Raw genomic sequence first — 16,319 nt, forward strand, 5'->3', positions numbered from 1 at the left:
TTGGCTCTATACTGATCACCATTGAATGTAACGTTCTGGCCATCATCGTTTTTGAAGAAGTACGGACCAATGATTCCACCAGCCCATAGAGCCCACCAAACAGTTAGTTTTTCTGGATGTAACGGTGTTTCGACATACACTTGAGGATTATCTTCACTCCAAATGCGGCAGTTTTGTTTGTTGACGTAGCCATTCAACCAGAAGTGCACTTCATCGCTAAACAAAATAAAATGGACGTAGTGCGCGATACGTATTCCGCACAGAACCATTATTTTCGAAATAAAATTGCACTATTTGCAAGCGTTGTTCAGGCGTGAGTCTACTCATGATGAATTGCCAAACCAAACTGAGAATAAATCACTTGACAGCTGTTAAATCGGTCGCCATCTTGAGCAGTAATGCCAACTTAAAGTTATATATCTCAAAAAAAACACCCGTTAAATTTCATTAGTAAGTATATTTCCTACTAATCACGTGAAGGTTTTCGTTGCAATTTCAACATGTTGCAACACAATGACAAATAATTCAAATTCGTCATCTATACGGAATAATAAATTCATAATTAATAAGAAGATCCTATCCAACACCGAACTCAATTCAGTAATTTTCGTTATTGATGATCTATCAAGATCAAACTGCATCAAGGCTGTTCTTGTTAAAGATTACCATTTGTTAGTGCAACCGACCTTGATGTTTTATTTATATGTGATATTGCGTGTATTTTATTATAAATATTGAATTCGAACTATTCGAAACCATTGTGAAACTACATATGATCGATTTGTGATTTTATATTAATATTTTCGGGAAGATTGGTTTATTGCGAAACAATTAGATTCAGAATGAAATGCTTAGACTATATTCGCCACATTCTATAGAAATGTTGTTCGGAAATATAGGGCACTCACAAAACGAAAAGAATTGCGAAAATGTCCTCAGAAAATTAAGTTCACAGAAAATGATTTATATTTTGAAATTTTCATTGAATTTCCTTTCTTTCGAATAACTTATAACGGGCTTTCCAATAGGACTCAGTCCTTACTTAATGAAAAGTCATATCAATTTGATTAAAATAAACGCTTTTGATTTCACAAATTTTTTAATATTTTTTCAAAAATGTATTACATTGCAAAGTGTTACCTTAAATTCTTTGCAATTTCTTAGTTCTCTCATTTTTTATGGCAAGATGTACCTAGGGTATCTGATCTGTAGTATCAGATATCTGAGGTTGGTGTTTAGCGAAAAGTATCTCAGAAACTTGAGCTGTTACATGTAACAGAAGTTCCATTGAAGGCACTGACAAATTAACTTATCGAGCTTCTAAAAAGTGACTATGTGAATGTAAAAAGCATACAATGGATTTGGTCCTTATTTGATGGAAATTCATTGTCAAAACCACTTTTTTGAAGAAGTAAAAACAGGAAACATACGGTAAAATGAATCTCATTGCCTTAACTAGTCGAATCAATAAGTTCACATTCTAAATAATGTATATTTTAAAAGTTGTAATATTCATAAATGTTTTCAGTTCACAAATTAAAGAATATTCAGTTTATCATCATCAACAATGAACTTTCGAAATCATTTGAGGCAATTAGAATCATAACGCTTTTCGATCCTCTTAGTTTCGAGATAAAAATCCACTGAAAACCTGAGATTTAAGTTTCGAAAAAATTCGATCTACCGTACCATAAAAAAATGACCAATTGTGCAAAATTCGCGGTATTGTTTTTCACGACAATTGAAGGGAATAGAACGGAAATTGACGTTTGAGAAGGTGAATCCTGGTTTTACCAGGATTCACCAGAAGACGCTAGAATCACGCTGTATCTGAACGTCAATAATTACCAACTTAGCTACACGTGATGATTTCTATGACGCAAGTTGACCTTGTCTGTTATGTCGATTCGTTTGTAGGACACCAGAATCGTAAATAGCGTGTGCTGCACATGAATTTGCTGGCAATAAAGCATAGCACAATCCTTGGCTCGCTTAGACGTACAGAAGGCACCTCAGTTTTTTAGAATTTTGGCAGGGTAGCTCCCAGAAGCGATACGGTGGTAGTTACAATTGAATTGACAGGTCAATATGACTTTTATTGATACCTCAGAGTAATAAACATAGATAGAGGGAGCATATATGTCATTTTCTGTGAGCAAATTTTGTCCCCAACATGAAGAATCAAATTTGACATGAAGCGCGTGGAAATGAAAATATATCAGTGATACTATATTTCACTCAATTCGCGAGTTTCTCCACAAAGAACGCACTTCTATGTCCCATAGTTAATCAACGTTTCATATTAACTCAAAATATATTGAAATAAATACCTAAATATATCAGAAATTCAGAAAACAAACTTCAAGCGCGCCAAACGACGTGAAACAACCAATGACACTAGGAGAGCAAAAGTTGCCAAACCTTGGATTTCAGCAGGTAGTTACGGAAAATAATAAATATTCTGCTTATTATAAATTCGACAATTAGGAAAAATATCGAATTCCAAATATTCAAATTTGCATATTTTATCGGGAATCACTCAAATAAATATATTTCATTCAATATAATATACATTCATAAGGATATAGTAAAATTGTGGATTTGAAAATGTATCACAATCCGACAACGTAATCTAACCATGTTGGGGACATGTGAAAAATGCGTATACTCCCTCTATCTATGTTTATTACTCTATGGTTATACCAGTGAGAAATACAGCATAACATGTCATGTCAAGTGGCATTCATTCGTGATTAATAAAAAAGGTATCGTCGTAGACAAAGTATAGTATATTACTCGCATATTACAGCTATTATTCACTCTGGTGAGTTATGTTCATTGAATAATTCACTGTTATGTACTACTTCAATGGAGATTATACGCGAAATGAAGAGCGCTACAAACTTTCCTTGAAATTAGAGCGAAAAACCAAGGGGGTTACCAGTTAAGAGTCGTTATTGAAAAAGTTATTCCCCCTTGTTAAAAACTCCCATAAACCAGTCTACGATCTTTATCCACCCTTCCCTCCCAGTAAGTTCTCCGTCTGAACAAAAGGCGATCGAACTTTCTTGTAGAAAATTTCCGTTCGTCCATTGTGTCAACCTTTAACCTACTAAACCCCAGATCTGAAAAGTTCTTGGATCGTTTCCAAATCTTTCCATCGAATTAACAGCCTCGGGTCGAGACTCAAGAATCAGATATAATCTGAATTTCATGCTCGGCTCTGAAGCATTCCCAAAGTAGGTCCGATGATTTCTCCACTCTAGTGTATAGGGGCACTCGAAGCGGTTATAATTTCCTCTACGAGATGCAGGGAACTGATTCTGGTGATTATTTCCGTTCGAAATGGACTGAAAAGTGGTATAAACTTTCACGGGGTTACGCTACATCGTAGATTTTTATCTCAATAGTGATAATCACTGTATAAAGTTTATTAATGAGGAAGATTGGTATTTAATATCGTAGAAACGTCTCAAACTGTCAATTCTGTCAAATATGAGACTGATCTATTGGTTCAATTGGACTACAGGTTAGTTGATCTACCAGCTTATATCTATCGGTTCGATTGAACTACAGGTAAGTTGATCTACCAGTTATGATCGACCTATCAATTCGTTGATTTCAGTTGGATATTCATAGTGGATACAAAAATGGATTTTAATTGAAAAGAAAACTACTTGATCATCACAAATAAATTTGTCTCTAATTCTGTGGAAAATCCATTCATACTTCTAAGGATTCATCAAGCCAAGTAGCTTGACTTTTAACCAAATACTTGACTTGAAAATCAAGTTCGTGAAAAATTACATTCTTGAGCTTGACTTGATTTAAGATATTTATTGCTTGATTTGATATCAAGCTACTTGATATTATTTGAGCTTGATTTGCACACCATATATTTCTGCAATCTCGTTCGTGCTTAGACTAAATAAGAGGATTCCTCGAGCGCCGAGAGACTGAAGCATTCGCCAGTGTGACTTTATTAGTAGTTTTCTCACATTTCTATGAAATCTTTTGGTGGATTTTGGTAGTTTCAGAAATATCTTCCCAAACTTGGCCAAAATGGCCAAGGATTTTTTATCAGCGTCAGCATCTTCAGCTCCTGTTGAGAGGCAATTTTCCAGAGCTGCTCTTACAAATAAAAAAACTCGCAATAGGTTAGGCGACAAATCTATAAGATGCCTCATGTCTTAGATCCTGGATGGGAAATTATGAAATCAAACAAAGCCTGGAGGTTTCTCATTATTGAGAAACTTTATTTATTACTATTTTTTATTTGGTTATGATTTTTAGTGATTTAATTCATGTTTCTATTTCAAAAAAGTTGATATTTTCTGTTCTTCTATTCAAAAAGTTTAATAAATAAAAGTGTTTCCTTCTCATTTAATAATTTTTTTATTGATGTGACACAACAAAATAAAACTGCTAAAAATCAAGTAGCTTGATATGATTCAAGTGCTTGAGAAATAAATACTTGCCTCGACTAAATATTGAAAAACTACTACTTGACTTGAGCTTGACTTGAAATCAAGTCAAGCTCAAGCCAAGTTGCTTGAAAATCAAGCCAAGCCGTGAATCCCCAATACTGCCATAGCTTGTAGAACAAAATCGTGTGAGAATATTTCAGTTTAACACAGATTTCATGGTTATATTTCATTATCGTGTGAAATATAAAATAAAATGAAATCTGAGTGCTACGAGTACTTTTTGAATAATAACAAGAGTTTATGGGCCCAGATACCCACTGATATCTAAGAGATATTCCTTCAAATTACTGAATATTTGATGCGTAAAAGTACTTCCTCTCAATTCCATTCCCTCCCCTTCATAATTAAACAACCAAATCAACTTTTTCACAACAACTTCAAAGACATCTCTCGTCCAAATTCGCATCCAACAATGATATTCCTTCCACATTTTTTTTGCGCAACTTCCTTCCAGATTCTCAGATTGCGAGGGAGTCCAAAGCATAATGAATGACTTTGCGTAAGCAGTGACTAATTACAAGGTAAATTTAATGATAAAATATAAAACGGCTACAAGGTTTGGCCGGAACATTGCAATTGACCCAATTCACTCTGTTGCCTCTGTTTGTTCGCCTCTATTGAAGAGAGAATCTCAATTGGTCCCTGTGAATTGAAATGATCTTGTACGCTTGTTTAGATCGATGCAAATGAACTACTCGCGTATGTTGTACGTGTATGAGTTGGTTAGCTAAGCTGCGTTCCCTTTGAAAGTGGAGCAATTTACAGGGTGGAGTGTTTTGGAAACGAGCTTTGATAGATACTTTTGAAGAATATCTAGTTAGTTAGGAGATGGTTTACCTTCTGAAGGAGTTTCTGTATTTACTTTCTGTATGTGGTTTATCGTTAATTGGTGCGCCTTTGGAGATCGCAGGACTGTATACAGGGTTTCCTGAATTGAAGGTACAAACGATAATGACGAATAATTAAAAAAAAGGTCCTATAATCATGGGACTGAAAAAGCTTTGTTTTCGAGATAAAGGGTGTTGAAGTTTGATTTTTTTTCTGATAATGCCTTCCCTGTGAATTGAAATGATCTTGTACGCTTGTTTAGATCGATGCAAATGAACTACTCGCGTATGTTGTACGTGTATGAGTTGGTTAGCTAAGCTGCGTTCCCTTTGAAAGTGAAGCAATTTACAGGGTGGAGTGTTTTGGAAAGGAGCTTTGATAGATACTTTTGAAGAATATCTAGTTAGTTAGGAGATGGTTTACCTTCTGAAGGAGTTTCTGTATTTACTTTCTGTATGTGGTTTATCGTTAATTGGTGCGCCTTTGGAGATCATAGAACTGTATACAGGGTTTCCTGAATTGAAGGTACAAACGATAATTGAAAGTCTTATAAACATGGACCCGAAAACGCTTTGTTTTCGAGATACAGGGTGTTGATGTTTTTTTTGATAGCACCTTTCCTTCACAAGATGTCCAACTTAAATTTGCATAGATATTCCAATTCCAAGTTTACATCATGTGATATGCTAATTTTGAATGCAAATCTACAGGGTGATTCTTTTTCTGAAACAGTTCCCGCTTTTTTCTTCCAGAACTTTTTTTTTTGGTGGCCACTGGTCTTTTGGAAAAATGGTAAAAGGAAGTTTGATCCAGTATAACACTTTTTGGTTTCGTCTTGTTTTGTCGAATCTGCTACCGATTTCGAGAAAAAAATCAAATAATTATCTAGTAATCCTAAGGAGAATTCTCAGAGTATTACACAGAGATAGAATGAGCATATGTCATTTTCAGTAAGCAAATTTTGTCCCCAACATGAACTATCAAATATGACATGAAGCGCGCGGAAATGAAAACATATAAGTTATACGATATTTCACTCAATTCGCGAGTTTCTTCACATAAAACGCACTTCTTATGTCCCATAGTGAATCTACGATTCATATTAACTCAAAATATATTGAAATAAATACCTAAATATATCAGAAATTCAGAAAACAAACTTCAAGCGCGCCAAACGACGTGAAACAACCGATGACACTAGGAGAGCAAAAGTTGCCAAACCTTGGATTTCAGCAGGTAGATACAGGAAATAATAAATATTCTGCTGATTATAAATTCGACAATTAGGAAAAATATCGGATTCCAAATATTCAAATTTGCATATTTGATCGAGAATCACTCAAATAAATATAATTCATTCAAAATAATATACATTAATTTTTTTTTACATTTTTTTTACAAATTTAGATGTCAAATCACATATTTGGATTTCGCACCCCAAAACTTTCCTGTGAAAAACACATATTGACTGGACTAATTCTAGTATTTCAACATTTTCACTTGGCTCCTCTGGGCACATATTGATATATCACGAGAATGTCACGTGATGGTGTCCCCTCTTGAAAAAAACCTTCAGTGCAAAAAATAGTGAGTGTGTCAAACCGATTGTCACAAGAACAAGCCCATAAAATCGTCAGCAGGAACGTTCCAAATAATTGGGCATAAGTGTCATCACACAATTGAATGATCTGCGATTTCGTTCAATTGAACCAATTGAATTACCATATTGTTTGGGTCCTATCTGTAGACATAATAAGCGCCATTTAGCTTTTTCGCAATCGCGATTATCAACATCACGACCCACTACGTTCGTTATTTCACAAGTATTGTTCTTGGAGCATTTTGAGATTAACTCTCCCCGATAAGATAACATTTTTAATGCGCTGTTTTAGGCTTGTAACACCTGAATTGGTACAGCGTGATTTTGTGGGATTAGTGGGTGTACTACTTGGCTTTTTTCGGTAATTTGGGAAAAAATCTAGCCTTACTGATAACAGAATGTAACATTTGTGAAGTTGAACAATAGACTATTTTACACAGATGAAATTCCATATTTTAATGGATGTAAGTCATTTAACTTGAAATGAGCTTCATCACTGAACACACTTCTTCAGTAAAAATGCTTATCTTTGGCAGTTTCAAATTAGCCCAATCAGAAAAATTGCGATTGAACGATGGTCACTTCGAGTCATGAAGAATTGCCAAACTTTACGAAACAGAAATGCCAATATAGTTTGACATTTTCAACTGTCGAGCAATAGACAATACCCGTCGAAACTTTTCATGCAGCTTCAAAAACACCCATTATAAGATGTTCTTTAATAGGAAATATAACATTATTAATACCCAAAAATTGAAACAAAGAATGTACTAATACTAGACAAATAAGTGAAAAACTGTTTTTTTTTTAACTTCAACACTTCTGTATCTCGAAAACGAAGATTGTTGTTATTGTAGATATCTAACGCCAAAGTTATTGAACTAAAATCTGATAATAAATATAACCATAAAATTGGGGAATAGTAATTTACGTAACAAGTCCGGAAAATATAGTTTTTTTGGACGAATAGACAAAATTCCAGGACGAGCGTAAGCGAGTCCTGGAAGTCTGTGAGTCCAAAAAAACCATTTTCGGGCGTGTTGCGTACAATATTTTTTCGGCAACCATGTAAAATAACACTATCGCTGCTGCTTTCCATATTTTATTGCGATTGCGATAAAAAAACATGCAAATTTTTGACAACTAATTTCATATGAACTGTCAGCCGTTATCTCGGTTGCTATGGATTCTATGATTCTTTTCCGGCCTAGTCCGGGAAGTACGTACTTTCCGGACTAGGCCGGGAAATGCTACTTTCTCAGAGAAGAAGCGTCCGGGAAGTGAGCACTTCCCGGACGGTTGCCGAAAATAGTTATTTATAATACAAGTGCAGAAGGCATTGATATTCTTCCACGAGTTCAAAATTCAAAAACGAGCCACGAAGTGGCGAGTTTTGGAATGAACGAGTGGTAGAATGAGCCTTCTGTACGAGTATTATACATAATTTTCTCTAATTCTGTGGTTATTCCGTTCATTCTTCCACATCTTGTAGAACAAAATCGTGCGAGAATATATCAGAAACGCACAGTTTTCATGGTTATATTTTATTATTATGTTGGCACTCCGAACTTTCCGCCACGGCTTTATCTGTCAATTCATCAATTTGCCTTAAAGAAATCAGTTCTGCCAACCAACATTTTTCAATGCAAAAATCACTAAATTATATTTATGGAAATATTTCATTAATTTCAATGAAAATGCAATGAATTAGAGAAAATAATGTATAATACTCGTACAGAAGGCTCATTCTACCACTCGTTCATTCCAAAACTCGCCACTTCGTGGCTCGTTTTTGAATTTTGAACTCGTGGAAGAATATCAATGCCTTCTGCACTTGTATTATAAATAACTATTCTCTTATTCTTGCATTTTCATTGAAATTAATGAAATATTTCCATAAATATATTTTGTTGATTTTTGCATTGAAAAATGTTGGTTGGCAGAACTGATTTCTTTAAGGCAAATTCATGAATTGACAGATAAAGCCGTAGCGGAAAGTTCGGAGTGCCAACATAGAATAATAAAATATAACCATGAAAACTGTGCGTTTCTGATATATTCTCGCACGATTTTATTCTACAAGATGTGGAAGAATGAACGGAATAACCACAGAATTAGGGAAAATAAAATTCGTGACTATCTCGACTCGAACAACCACTTGTTATTCTCGTAGAAAACTCAAAAAGAGAGTGCATCAAAAAACCGACCTTCGATTAACTCCGTAATTTTCCTCTGAGGAAAGAGCGTTTTCACATTCAAATCCCGCTTTTGTTTCGCCATTAGTTAGTCAAACGTTTCGTATTGTTTTGCATCGCCCGTTGACCTTTAAGTTCAATAATTCCATTGTTTTTATAGTTTCGTAGCCGTATCTATTCTTTCTATCACGCCACGAGAACCCGCTTCGCGTTTATTCCAATTCTGAGCTGGAAAAAGTTGAAGGATTTTCGGATTGGCCGTGCTCGAAAGGCGAAAAAAAATTAAACAAAAGTGCAGCAGTTTCGAATTCGACGAAGCCGAGGTCGGCATGCCGCTGGATTGATGCAAAAGTTGGATTAATAATGAAATTGAAACGTGTTCATTCATAAACATATACGTTATTGTTACGACATCCTCGAAAACCGTGTCGAAAATTGTCCTGTTGTAATTCATTTCAGAGTTTGGGTCAATACCAGTTGAATAGCTTTGAATGGTAATGATGGAAATGATTAACTTAATTTTTGAACGAATGGTTATTCTGATTCTCAGAGTAATAAACATAGATAGAGGGAGCATATGTCATTTTCAGTAAGCAAATTTTGTCACCAACAACTATCAAATTTGACATGAAGCGCGCAGAAATGAAAACATATCAGTGATACGATATTTCACTCAATTCGCGAGTTTCTCCACAAAGAACGCACTTCTTTTGTTCCATAGTGAATCAACGTTTCATATTAACTCAAAATATATTGGAATAAATACCTAAATAAAGGGTGTTTTTTCAGAGCTACAGAACTTTAAATTGCAATAAAACAACGATGGATTATTCGATTGACATGAATTCTATTTATCCGCAAGACAATCTTGTGGCATTACATTTTAAATATGATTTCTGGCATATGACCGCCACGGCTGGCTCGGATGTAGTCCGATCTGGACGTCCAATTTTCGATGACTTTTTCCAACATTTGTAGCCGTATATCGGCAATAACACGGCGAATGTTGTCTTCCAAATGGTCAAGGGTTTGTGGCTTATCCGCATAGACCAATGACTTCACATCGCCCCACAGAAAGTAATCTAGCGGTGTTAAATCACAAGATCTTGGAGGCCAATTCACAGGTCCAAAACGTGAAATTAGGCGGTCACCAAACGTGTCTTTCAATAAATCGATTGTGGCACGAGCGGTGTGACATATTGCGCCGTCTTGTTGGAACCACAGCTCCTTGACATCATGGTTGTTCAATTCAGGAATGAAAAAGTTAGTAATCATGGCTCTATACCGATCACCATTGACTGTAACGTTCTGGCCATCATCGTTTTTGAAGAATTACGGACCAATGATTCCACCAGCTAATAAAGCGCACCAAACAGTCAGTTTTTCTGGATGTAACGGTATTTCGACATACACTTGAGGATTAGCTTCACTCCAAATGCGGCAGTTTTGTTTGTTGACGTAGCCATTCAATGGCTTCACATCGCCCCACAGAAAGTAATCTAGCGGTGTTAAATCACAAGATCTTGGAGGCCAATTCACAGGTCCAAAACGTGAAATTAGGCGGTCACCAAACGTGTCTTTCAATAAATCGATTGTGGCACGAGCTGTGTGACATATTGCGCCGTCTTGTTGGAACCACAGCTCCTGGACATCATGGTTGTTCGATGCAGGAATGAAAAAGTTAGTAATCATGGCTCTGTACCGATCACCATTGACTGTAACGTTCTGGCCATCATCGTTTTTGAAGAAGTACGGACCAATGATTCCACCAGCCCATAAAGCGCACCAAACAGTCAGTTTTTCTGGATGTAACGGTGTTTCGACATACACTTAAGGATTAGCTTCACTCCAAATGCGGCAGTTTTGTTTGTTGACGTAGCCATTCAATGGCTTCACATCGCCCCACAGAAAGTAATCTTGCGGTGTTAAATCACAAGATCTTGGAGGCCAATTCACAGGTCGGAAACGTGAAATTAGGCGGTCACCAAACGTGTCTTTCAATAAATCGATTGTGGCACGAGCTGTGTGACATATTGCGCCGTCTTGTTGGAACCACAGCTCCTGGACATCATGGTTGTTCGATGCAGGAATGAAAAAGTTAGTAATCATGGCTCTGTACCGATCACCATTGACTGTAACGTTCTGGCCATCATCGTTTTTGAAGAAGTACGGACCAATGATTCCACCAGCCCATAAAGCGCACCAAACAGTCAGTTTTTCTGGATGTAACGGTGTTTCGACATACACTTAAGGATTAGCTTCACTCCAAATGCGGCAGTTTTGTTTGTTGACGTAGCCATTCAACCAGAAGTGCGCTTCATCGCTAAACAAAATAAAATGGACGTAGTGCGCGATACGTATTCCGCACAGAACCATTATTTTCGAAATAAAATTGCACTATTTGCAAGCGTTGTTCAGGCGTGAGTCTATTCATGATGAATTGCCAAACCAAGCTGAGAATAAATCACTTGACAGCTGTTAAATCGGTCGCCATCTTGATCAGTAATGCCAACTAGAAGTTATATACCTCGAAAAAAACACCCGTTATAATCCTTTTCTGAGAATGAAAGCTTGCTGCTCTTTTCATTTAGGTCCCATCGCTACTTCAGCCAAAGCCTGACGGTAAAAATCATTTCGTTTCAAGTCGAATATCTATCTAAACCTCTCATCATATTCAACAATGAACATATGGGTATCTATCTATTTCGTAAAACTGAAATTCGAAACGTCCCATTCTAGGAACCGATAAACCTCACTGAATATTTCCCTAAGCGATTATCTTTTTCCACCTCATTTTGTATCTTACGTAAACATTTCCAATTTTCCAGTATCTATGCACCTTACGTATGCATGCATGAATAAAACCTTAGATAAGGTAAAACGGTATAGCACGTTTCTGAACGAAGCTACGATATTCATCAGTGATAAAATGACGCACGGGTTGCTCAGCAACAGGCGGTGCCATTTCAATTTTTCGCTAAGTTATTATTTTACGATGGCAGGTCTTCAAGGTTCGTTTACATTGCGCTTTGAATATTATCAGAGAAGACTCACGGAATGGTAGAGTTGGAGACTGGGAGAAAAAAAAGTAGAGAAAGAGGGGTCAAAGCACTTGTTGAAGGGTTGGTGAGGAAGGAATTGATGTTTTTTCATGAATCTCGGCTGTAGTATATGGAATGATGGAGAGTGGTTGTACATTTTTCAGGGTAGTTCATTTTGTCAGAGCAATCTGCGTTAAATGAATTGAGCATACTGGGTTCATACGTCTAGCTCGAATCTGATCCTAAAACTCCAAAAAACTCACGTAATTAATGTAGCAACAAAACTTGTACTTCTAACTTTCAGAGAATTTTATATACAGGGTGATTCACCGTGATGGCCTATTAGACGTTCATGGAAAACTTACCCTACTTTTGCGCTGACAGTTCAGGGTTTGAAACAATGATCTTTCTCCATAAGATATTTTTAGATCTCTGCAACTTCTGGTTTTACTGGAAACAGACTACTACTTCCTTATTTCGAATGGCACACCCAGTATATTATTGCATCATTAGATATATTTTTCGATGACAATTTCAGCAATATGCCATATCTTGGGTAAAAACTCAACGGTTCATTAGATAATGGGATTTTTTTGAAAAAAATGATGGTGACAAGAAGTCACATTTTTTTGAATATTTCTGCAAAAAAAGCTTCTTTTGAAAAAACCCCTTTTTGTTTTCGATTCTGCAAATACGTATTATTATAAGACTGTTTGCGGTTTGGACCAAAAATGTACAGGATGTTCATAAGAAGATCATGAACTTGGACAAATCAAATTCATCAAAACTCAAGATTTTCAAATTAGAACCTATAGTTTCTATTATTTCAGTCTACGTATATAAAAAGGGAGGATTTACTTGAGCGAACCTTCTACCTAAAATGTATACTTTAAAAGTTATCGAGGAAAAACTGGTATTTCTAACTACGCCATCCCGGTGAATCACCCTGTATAGGAACACATGGTACATCATTATTTTTGTATCGAGTGATGAGACGAAGCATTTTGGAACACCCTGTGTATCGCAAACCATTTTTTTCTACAGTAATCTCATCCCCAGGATCTCAGTGACTAATTTTCAGAATTTCAGCTACCTAAAATATGAAATGTTTTTTCTACCTATCCCTTTTTCATTCGATCAATAATTTTCGCATTTTTTTTTGGAAAATCATTAATATTTCCGAAAGTATCCAGAATAGGTTTGAAGAAATAGAAGATAAAAATATTCAGATGGTGATAGAGACCTCAAGAATTCAATCTTTAAACCAAATCAAAGTGATAAAGGATCAAGGACATCTTTTATTTTATAACCATGGTGACGTTCATGCCATTTCATCAATGACATAAATTTTGGCTCCATTATACTGTTGCCAATAATTTAATATTTCGTCCAATAGTCTATACCCAAAACAATTTGGCTTATATTACAAGTGTGACTCATAACTATGAACCGCTTGAGTCCAAATTGCTAGACACTTTATGGTAAATTTACTTTTGAATTTTGGCTCACACCGAAACAACACCTCAAAATTGACGATGGCTTTGAAATAACATAATGTGTTATTGAATTCGATTTAGAGAATGTTGCCATTTACAAACTGATCAATACCTTTCGATTTTCTATTTGTAATGATGAACTTTTGCAATCATTCACAAAATTTTCACAGTTCACATTTTTAGGACCTAAATAACAACTATTTGTTTAGAAACTTAGAATAAAGGAATATAATTAAAAAAATAATTGTAGATAATTTGACGATGTACAATAATGAAATTCGAAAATTTTATTGCTACGATGATCCTGAATAATATTTAGTTATGAATATTTGGACATTTTATAACAAAAATTGCATTTTTTTCTGACATCAATACTGAATAATCGAGTACTTTTAAAAACAAATAAGCCAATTTCGAATACTATAAAAATTATCGTAAACGAGCAAGCTGTAATGCATTCCCCACAAATAGTTCCTTTTAATTTTGGACAAATATTGAAAGTTACTGACGTAACTAATGGAACCAACATTGATAAAATATATACATGTTTACCCAAACCACTAGAATGTATCTGTATTACGTTACTATCGATTGATAAAACTCGAAATATGATATACATATAGTTCATAACATGGTTCCAGTCAAACAGATATTGATTGTCTATTTCAAAATATTTTTATGAAAAAAATTCAGAGTCTATTGTGGACTTCTTGAAAAGAAAAATTTGCAGAACTTGTTGATTTGATACCTCTCTACCTCCATGAATTTTGTTTATTCTTAATTACACTTAAGTTTCTCAGATACTCTTTGAAAGGAACTGAATGGTTTTTCAATAAGACGTTTAATTTTGAAGGGCCCGCTATCTGGGAGGCTGTCACTTATGAAACTGTCATCTTTTGACATTTGAAAAGTATTATATGCCGTTATATGCATCATCGATGATCAATGATTTCTTATGGTAGGAATTGGAAGATATTGATGTGGACGACAAAACAATCGCCATTTCATAAAAAAAGTTTCCTGGCCATGTTATTTCTCGAAGATGTGATTAGAATTTGCCACCGAGGTTTTGTGATTTAACACCTTCAGATTTTCTTCTTTGGGGCTTCTGGAAGATAAGGTCTTGCCAATGCTACAGAATTAATTCAAAGCCTTAAAGATGAATTCGTGAAGTTATCAAAAACATACATCAGCAAATGCTATTTGGCTGATATCGTTTATTATAGTCCATGGCATAAATTCCACTTCACAATGAACTAAACATCTTAAAATATACTTTTTTCTTGTAATATCAAAAAGAAACCACTTATTTCAAAACTCTTTATATTCGACTGTTCTGCTGTCAATAAAAAACAATCAGCATAACTGCTAATAACCGTTCTGACATTTCTTTTTTGTTACAGAGCTAGCACAGTTCAATCAGGCAATAATCAGACGACACTGTCCAAACTTCAAAATCTTCGTTACCTATTCTTGAAAAAAGTAAGTACACATCAGATAAAATTTCATTCATCAGTCACTATAATTAATTGAATATTTACACTAAATCATATAAATTCATATTTCAATGCAATATGACAGATAGATTCTGAAATATCGAAATTTACAAAAACATTTATTCTCTCAATTATATGGCCATCACAAAATTTCCCATGAAAATCCATTCTGCTTTTTCTGAATTTCACTTTTTTCCAATTATCGAAAAAATAAAATTTCATATCATTATAACTCGAGAGCCATCAAACAGATTGCGTCCCTATAATGAACCAAACCTGAGTATTCACACCCTGGACCTACCCTTAGAATTTCAAGTCTCTAGCACATTCCGTTCGAGAGTTATCGTGAACACAGCCGCCAGACAGACCCGAATTGATATCAATGTATAATTATTCATCAGTGAGACAAATCCATAGAGTAATAGACATAGATAGAGCCTTTTTTACACATTTTTACATGTCCCAAACATGGTTAGATTACGTTGTTGGATTGTGATATATTTTCAAATCCACAATTTTTCTATATCGTTATGAATGTATTTGATATTGAATGAAATATATTCATTTGAGTGATTCCCGCTTGAATATGCAAATTTGAATATTTGGAATCCGATATTTTCCCTAATTGTCGAATTTATAATAAGCAGAATATTAACTATTTTCTGTATCTACCTGCTGAAATCCAAGATTTGGCAACTTTTAATCGCCTAGTGTCATCGGTTGTTTCGCGTCATTTGGCGCTCTTGGAGTTTGTTTTATGAATTTCTAATATATTGAGGTATTTATTTCAATATATTTTGAGTTAGTATGAAACGTTGATTCACTATGGGACATAAGAAGTGCGTTCTTTGTTGAGAAACTCGCGAATTGAGTGAAATATCGTATCACTGATATGTTTTCATTTCCGCGCACTTCATGTCAAATTTGATAGTTCATGTTGGAGACAAAATTTGCTTACTGAAAATGTATGTTCATTACTCCGAGGATGAATCCGTTCATTTAAGACCGAAAATTACAGATTATCAGACAAAATGGAACAAAAATTCACATCTACGTAAATCATTTAAAAAAAACGTCAGCTCGAATAGAAAAAAATATTCTTCGAACGTCCTGTACAAGTCTCTCCAATGAATTACCTAGTGAAACAGTGCGGTAAAAATAAAACAACTTGGCATC

At 35.1% G+C, this 16,319-nt stretch overlaps 1 protein-coding gene across 2 annotated transcripts in view; it reads left to right on the forward strand.

Annotated features, from left to right (window-relative positions):
* Nucleotides 1–16,319, forward strand: part of LOC123679819 (protein Tob1) — a 63,586-nt gene that overhangs the window by 14,608 nt on the left and 32,659 nt on the right. For both annotated transcript variants that reach the window (XM_045617320.1, XM_045617322.1), the window contains exon 2: nucleotides 15,051–15,129. The gene's annotated coding sequence lies outside the window, so the exon portion shown is untranslated. The remainder of the gene's footprint in view (nucleotides 1–15,050; nucleotides 15,130–16,319) is intronic.

Source organism: Harmonia axyridis, chromosome 5, assembly GCF_914767665.1.
Source record: "Harmonia axyridis chromosome 5, icHarAxyr1.1, whole genome shotgun sequence".
In the NCBI taxonomy this organism is placed as follows: Eukaryota; Metazoa; Arthropoda; class Insecta; order Coleoptera; family Coccinellidae; genus Harmonia; species Harmonia axyridis.